This window comes from Gallus gallus, chromosome 1 (genome assembly GCF_016699485.2).
Source record: "Gallus gallus isolate bGalGal1 chromosome 1, bGalGal1.mat.broiler.GRCg7b, whole genome shotgun sequence".
Classification (NCBI taxonomy): domain Eukaryota; kingdom Metazoa; phylum Chordata; class Aves; order Galliformes; family Phasianidae; genus Gallus; species Gallus gallus.
The window spans coordinates 178,083,643-178,091,760 of NC_052532.1; positions in this window are offsets into that span (position 1 = coordinate 178,083,643).

Below are 8,118 nucleotides of genomic sequence, written 5' to 3' on the forward strand. Positions count from 1 at the left end.
ATATGGATCTTGTTATTCACATATTTGGGTTTTTTTGTTTTTTTTGTTTTTTGAACTGCAGCTCTGATACATATATATAAAAGAAGTGCTATGCAGCTCATAAATGGAGGTGACTGATTTCATTGAAGATCTCTGTGTAAAAACAATGATAAAAGATAGATGGCACAGGATGTAGCAGGTTGTGCTTACAGGACTTGCCATACCTGAGACAGAATAGTACTGAGACAGATCAGGGTAATGAGACCACTGGTTACTAATTTCGCCCACTAAATAAAAGAAGCATGTTCCAGCTATCATGGCTTACCATTGGTAAAAGCACCTGTGCTTTGAACTAGATAATCAGTAACACAATTTTGAAAAAAAGATTTTTACACATTTTACTTGTGGCTTTGTGTTTTTTTCCTAACTGTTTCATATTGTTCCTTACTTCTTCATCAAATCAATAAGAAACAAACACTCAAATAGTGAATCTGAATTTATCTGTTTTCTTCCACTGCCATGAAATGCACTTTTGAAGACCAAAGCTAGCATCTCTGCAACTGAGGTTTAAGTGTCATTTGGCAACCTGAATAAAAGTTGAGATATTTCCCTTAACTAGTATCTTTAAAGCTATGTATTGAGAAAGCACTCTCTAATCCCTTCTGCAAATACCCCAAACAAAGCATAAATGGGTCCTGCCATTAATAAACCATAAATGGGTCCTGCCACCTTTTCCTGCAACTCCAGCAACCGCATCTACTTCTACTTTAAAAGAAACTGTGAGAATACTTGACACGCTGTCTGCTGAGACACAATGAATTTAACCTATTTGGCTGCACAGTTTTGAACCTCTGAAGAAAATCTGCAACAATTCTGCAGTTGCAATATGTCACTGGATATTTCAGATAATATATGAAAAATATATGTATAAGTTGTACTAAGGCATACGATTTAGTGGGGAAATATTGATGGTAGGTGGACTTGGAGGTCTTTTCCAGCCTTGGTGATTCTATGACTCCATGATTCTGTGCACATTCACCAGTACTGAAATAGGCTGAGGGAGAGAGATGCAGAAAAACATGTTGTAATTGTTTGCAAATTCTTAGATGTTTATTAATTTTCTCTACTTGAAACTGTACTTGGTACACAATCAAAAGCAACTACATAAAGGAGCTTGCCTTCTTTTAGAGCATTCTTTCCATTAGCAATAGTATTAGAAGGCCAAAGGGAGGATTTCTGAATGGAAACCTTGTTGACAGTTGTGGTAATCCAGACTGCAGTTGGCTATTCTTCCATGTGTTACTGGGCTGGGATTTTTGTTTATGGTTCTGGTTGATCACATTTTCATGTTCTGGACAGTCTTTGACAGACAACTTTAAACTAGAAAAGCACAGCTAAAACCTAAAAATATGCTCAGTCAGAAAAACCTTTTACTGAATTCAGGAATTACTACGCTAGTCAGTTTATAAGGTATATAGATACAAAAAAGTCCACAACAGCTATTGTCAAACTCAGACACAACCTTTCTTTCAACACTGCTCAACTGAATATCCACGAATTTGCCATTGTATATCGTTGTAATAAAAGGTGAGTGCCTCAGAAACGGATGAGCACAGTAACAAAGCACAAGTAGCCTGACTCACAGGACTCACAGGAGCTCAGAGATGCAAAGGTTGGAATGAAAACATTAGATCATCCAGTCTGTCCCTTTAATCTGAACCATAGAGTCTCATCCAGTTACTCCTGTACTGAAGTCAGCCGCTTCAGCTTGCCAAGAAAATCTTTTGAAATGACACCGAGCCCTAATGTGTGAAGAAGTGGTAATTCCTGCCAGTCAAGTTAGGTCCCTATATTTTTCCATTATGATCTCTGATAAAACTGAATTGTGCTCAGTGAATGTGCACAAGGTACATTTTGAAGAAAAAAAGAAAAAAAAACATGCTGCTTGCAGCAATGATAATTAACAGTGCTTTCTATTTATCCTATATATGTCCAGTAAAAAAAAAACTATCCTGTGACTGTTACCACAGCAAGCCTTCTTTCCAGAAATCAGTAGAGAAATAGGGAAAAAAATGGTAATGAAAATGTCATAAACATCCATCCACCTACCCTTCAGTATCTGAGGATCCAGAAATTGCACTGTAAGTTTTGTATTGATAAACAAATCAAGATTATTTCAAAATGGGTGACTGGAGGGTGGCAGGCAGGACAGAATCATGACCGTCTGAAAAGCAATAAAATACATACAAGAAATATACCACTAATGTTCCAAATACAAATGAATGTATGATCCTTGTCATTTGCACTTGAGCTTCTAAGGTTTTGTTTTTTACTTCAGCTGTTCGGTGGTTTTTTGTTTGTTTGTTTGTTTGTTTGTTTGTTTTTTATGTGTGTTAATTTATATATGACGAGTGCTGGAAAATTCTTGTGCACTGACACGGAGCTTTGAACTACAGAACCTTTCATAATGCCACCTGTTACAGCCATACCTATAACAGCCTTGCAGAAAAATCCATACATGCACACACAGCCACGTGTTAACAATGTATTTACAGAGAGTGCATCTACCCTGGATCTAGTGTACAACCAGATCTCGTGTTGCACAGATATAGGAACCAGGTGTTCAGTTCAGAACACCATCTCACCCAAACCATTCATTCATTTTTCTAAACAGCAGTTTTACCAACAGCCTTAGCCTCTATCAGCAAAACTCAGCATCTCTGAATAAAGGCCATTCTTTAAATCCTTTTAAAATAAATAGTCCATCCTAAACTATTTTCCTGGCCGATTTTGTAATGTTAGGGATGTGTGTACTCTAAAACAAGTATCATTTTTTCTTTATCAGCTTTGCTTGGTAAAGTAAATTGTTGGAAAGAGAATATTTAAGTTATATGCAGCCCTCCTCACAGTGCCTGCCAAGAAAAGTTACATATATGAAGATACAGCAATGATTCTAGAATGAAGCACGTTTCATTGGCTAATGACTTCTTGGAAATTTACTGACACACACTTTTGGAATAATCAATATTTCACAGAACAGCCAACAATGAAATAAGCCACAGCTGTAAATGTCATATTTGTTCATATATACTGCAGCCAAAGAGCAGCAGAAAAGAAGGATTTTTATCCCTCCATTTTCTATCTGACACCCAAAGCTACACCAAACTTGACATTCAGTTTTCCTATTCTTTAGTTCCCTTTGATGGTGGAATTATTTTTTTCCATAAAATACAATACTAAAATCATTTAATTTAGGAATGTTTTCCCTGTCAAATCATTTTCCAAGAAGATTACAAAGATAAAGAAATATCTAAAAGGTAAGCAAGAGGTGGTCACACATCCATAAGAGATGTACAAATAGGAGGTGACTGTACTCTTTTTAAGATTTTGAGAGAAGTGAAGAGAGATGGATACTGTCTACTTACCCTCTTTCCTCTCACTGCACCCTTAGGCCACTAGTAAATAGGATGATATTGCATCTCTGTCACTGTGAGTCAATTTTCACACTCTTTGTTCAGAAATGAATGTCTGGGAAAACTGAGTTAATTATCATTTCTTTAAAGGCATATGAACTGCACTGAAGAGTGCAGATGTTAATGATAACAGAAATCAAGGATGCTCTTCCTGGAAAGGATGAAAACTTTTGTCCTCATTAGTCCATTGTTCTAGGTGGTTTTGTTAAACCACTTTTCATGTAATTCGTCTAACTAATTAATAGTTTTAAGCATGATTTGCAAGCTTTTCATATTTCAAGCAAATATTCCTCAAGGTGATTACTGACAAATAACAAGTCAGTAAGTAAGGATGGAGTGAGGACACAGTACCTATCTTTGGACATAACACAGCTGGTGGCAACATGTAACAACTAGAAATGGTCTTAAAAAGCTTCAGTGCAGAACATATACATGCATTGACTACCTATTGATCAGTAGGTGTGGCATCAAGGACAAAGACAATGTCAAAAATGGCATGGTGTGGTATAATGTAAACTGCTGTGTTCTCATGCATCAGGGAAAGAAATGCCCTCATATTCTAGAGTCATTAATGTGCTAAATTGGAACATGAGCCCTGATGGAGAAAGCATCTCTGTTGGGTAAGGGGGTTGTTCAGTCTCCAGGAAAACCAATCCACAGCAGTTGGTGTGCTAAGTTCTTTCACAAAGATTGTGCAGTCAAGCAGTGACACAGGATATGCACATCATCCTCCCCATGGGAAGTTTGCCAAAACTCCTGAGATTTGCTTTGCCTGCTAGTTTTACATAGATTCTGCTCATTGGCTGTCATCCTTTTCATCCTGGGACACATCATAGAAGTCCTGAGATATGGAAAGCAGTCTGGTGAACCTAGTGCTCTGATGTGTTTCATAGAACTATAGAATCATAGAATCATAATGGTTGGAAAAGACCTATATGATTATCTAGTCCAAACAACAACCCATCATCACCACAGCCACTAAACCATGTATGGCAGTGCCACATCTCCACAGTTCTTGCACACCTCCAGAGATGTTGATGCAACTACCTCCCTGAGCAGCCCGTTCCAGTGTCTGACCACTCTCTCAAAGAAGTATTTACTAACATCCAACCTGAATCTCCCCTGGTGCAACTTGAGGCCATTCCCTCTAGTCCTATTGCTAGTTACATGGGAGAAGAGGCAAACCCCTACCTCACCACACCCTCCTTTCAGGCAGTGGGAGAGAGCAGTGAGGTCTCCCCTCAGCCTTCTCTTCTCCAGACAAAATAATCCCAGTTCCCTCAGCTGCTCCCCATAAGACTTGTGATCCAGACCCCTTACCAGCTTTGTTTTAGATAAGTTGCCCTTCTCTGAAGTTGCTTCAGGACCTCGATGCCTTTCTTGTAGTGAGGGGCACAAAACTGAACACAGTTATTTGAGATGCAGCCCCGCCAGAGATGAGTACAGGGAGTACTCCTTCCTGTTCCTGCTAACAACACTATTTCTGATACAAGCCAGGATATCACTGGCCTTCTGGGCCACCTGAGCACACTGCTGGCTCATATTGACCAGTGTCCCCAGGTCCATTTCCTCTACAGTCTTCCAGCCACTCTGCCCCAAGCCTGTGGCATTGCCTGGGGCTGTTGTGGCCAAATTGCAGGACCCAGCACTTGGTCTTGTTGAACTTCATCCTATTGGCCTCAGCCCAGCTATCCAGTCTGTCCCCTGTAGGGCTTTCCTACCCCCAGGCAGATCGACACTTCCAGTCAACTTGGTGTCATCTGCAAACTTACTGAGGGTGCACTCAGTGTCCTCATCCAGGTCATCAATAAAGGTACTGGACAGAACAGGCCCCAGTACCAACCCTTGGGGAATACTCCTTGTGACTGGTTGCCAGCTGAATTTAACTTCATTCGCCACCAGTCTCTAGGCCCTCCAGGCAGTTCTTTACACAGCAAAGAGTGTACCTGTCCAAGCCACAGGCTGACAGTTTTTCCAGGAGAATACCATGGGCGACAGTGCTGAAGGCTTTGCTGAAGTCCCGGTAGACTACATCTACAGCCTTTCCCTCATCCATCTGTCATTACTTGGTATAATATGAGCAGACCAGCTTTTCAGGTGGCAGAATTTAAAGCCAAAGAAGTTTTTCCCCATGACTGGAAGCAATAAAATTCAGAACTTATCTAAGTTATAACAGAGGAAGTGTGTTTAGTGCTGAAGAATTTGTTAAATATTGGGGTGGGGTGGCAGGATTCTTTTGACACTTTATATCTCTAAACATAAGTTGCCTTTAAAAAAGATTCAGCCCCAGACATGTTCAATGTTATTTCAAACAAGAGATAAACCTAAATATTAAGTTATAAGCTTATGAAAATGACTTAGAAAGAAAAGTAAAGGGATGGAAAGCAAGGTGAGTAGGAGGCAACAGAAATAGCAGGGCTGGGAGACTTTTCAATGTTTGCCGTGGAAAGCTAAGCAGCGATAAAAGCCACAGGAAAGCTCACTGCCAAATGACCTATTGTAAGAAGACATCCTCAAATCTCCAACCTAAGCTAATTATTCTGGATCACCAACACATATGGCTGCCATATGGCCTATTCACACGAGTAGGCTGGGCTCCTGGTGTCTGGGCTGGCTGCTGGGAGCACAGGGGAGATGGAATGGCCTGATCCATGTTACAGCTCAGGGTGCTGAGGCTGGTCCTCACAGTCTGGCTATGGAGCACAGAATTTCAAGGGGTGTGGTGAAAATCACAAAAATCCTATCTCTAAAACTTGTGTTTTGCTTCAAGGCAAACTGTTTGCAAAAACTTTCCTTTTGATTTCTGTTATCCAAATAATTCCTGCTTAAATTGGAACTTGACTATTAATCTGATAATGACATGGCTGAGATGCATTCTCTGACAATTGATCTCAAATGACTTACAAGGCTTTACTTTACCTCATTGTCTGCATTCCTTTCCAGCCAGGAGCTCTGTCAGTATTTAACACACACACAAAAACCCCTCAAATGTAAGTATTAAGATGATTACTATGTACCTGGAAATATCCTTTAATTTGAATTTTGTTTTATTTTATTTTTAGCTTCAAAGCTTTCCCAGGAATGAACACCTGTCTTTCACAGCATTTCAAGAAATAGTCAGGTACCTCAGAAGCTTTGTTGTGTCAAGTCCTGTAATAGGGACACCGTGAGTATAAGTCACATTTTAATTAGTGATCAAAGCAAGGACACCTGTAAATTTTGGTTCAGTTTCTTCAGTTCTTTGATATCAGGTTTATCCATTAGAAAAGGACTCCTTTGATGCATATCCTGCTGACACAAGGTATCTTTCATGCCTAGATGCCACGGTGACTGGAGCCTTACAAATGCTGAAACAGAACAAGATGAAGAGAATACTGTGTTTTTCCCCCATCCCACGTATCAGTTTAAATCTTATCTCTAAAAGCAGCAAAACTCACCATCCTTTACAGTCATCTTTTATTCTTGTGACTCAAATTTCCATTTAAGACTGCCGCTACATTAGGAGGTTTTGTTAGGGTCTGGCCCTGAGAGTTACTGACAGATCTGCATCAGCCTTACTGCCTGCAGCCCTTTCTGCCCAGAGCAGCACCAAGAGGCGGGTGAGGAAAGACAGGATGCCAAAATTCTGGACCTTGAATCTCCCTCCCCACTTGTACTGCAAAAAATAAAATAAAATAAAATAAAATAAAATAAAATAAAATAAAATAAAATAAAATAAAATAAATTGTGAAGGATCCCAGTTCAAATTTCCATTCATTTCCAGAGGGATGTAAAAAGGGATAAAGGAATAGCTCTGCCACCAGCACACCCAGTAAGGGAGGGCCAACCATGGTGCCTAGCAATGTTAGGTGCCTGAGTTTTGGAAAGCCTATTTTAAGCTAGCCGAGGACATAATACAAGTAATGTGTGCACACACATTAATGGCAACTTTGCCTATCTGAAAACCAGAGAAGTAGCCTAAATAAGTCATGTGGATTTCCTCTAGAGTCAAACATGAACAGCAGGCACAGTCAGAGTTCAATGCCCTTTCTCAAGGGAAATGAGTCACAATTCAAAGGTGCCTGACATTATATAGGGAAAATCTGAGCATTTAGTGACTACAGTTAGGTGAAATGAATACCATTGCAACATAACATCTAAGCAATTTCAAATGGGAGAATTTATCTGAAAAGCAGATTTATTTTCAGAGGGAAGAAAAAATTATTTGTATTTAGATGGATTCAGTCTGTGTGCATGAAGCTCCCATCTATTTCTTTAAACTGAGTTTCAAAGGAAATTGCACTCCAAATTTTGGTAAGTAAAATGTTTATCTTTCAGAAATGAGTGATTTTTATTTGCTTCCCCAGATGAAAGAAAATGTGACAAACCCTAGTAGAGGAAAGCTTTAACTAATGTGATAGCAAATCCATCAGCATAATAACACTGGGAAAGGACAAAGATAGCCAGAAACACTCCCTCCCACACTGTGCAGCTCTTACGGACATTTTTCAGAAACTGTAGTGTCGGGGTGAAATAGCAAATTCTCAGGAGCAGCACTATGAAATCAAACATAAAACTTCTGATTGTTTCAGTGTCAGAAGGACATCAAATCAGACCTGAAGCCATATGAGAACATACACTTTAGACATCATCTGCTCTGCTGTCCATCTCTGCCTGCAAGGAAAGG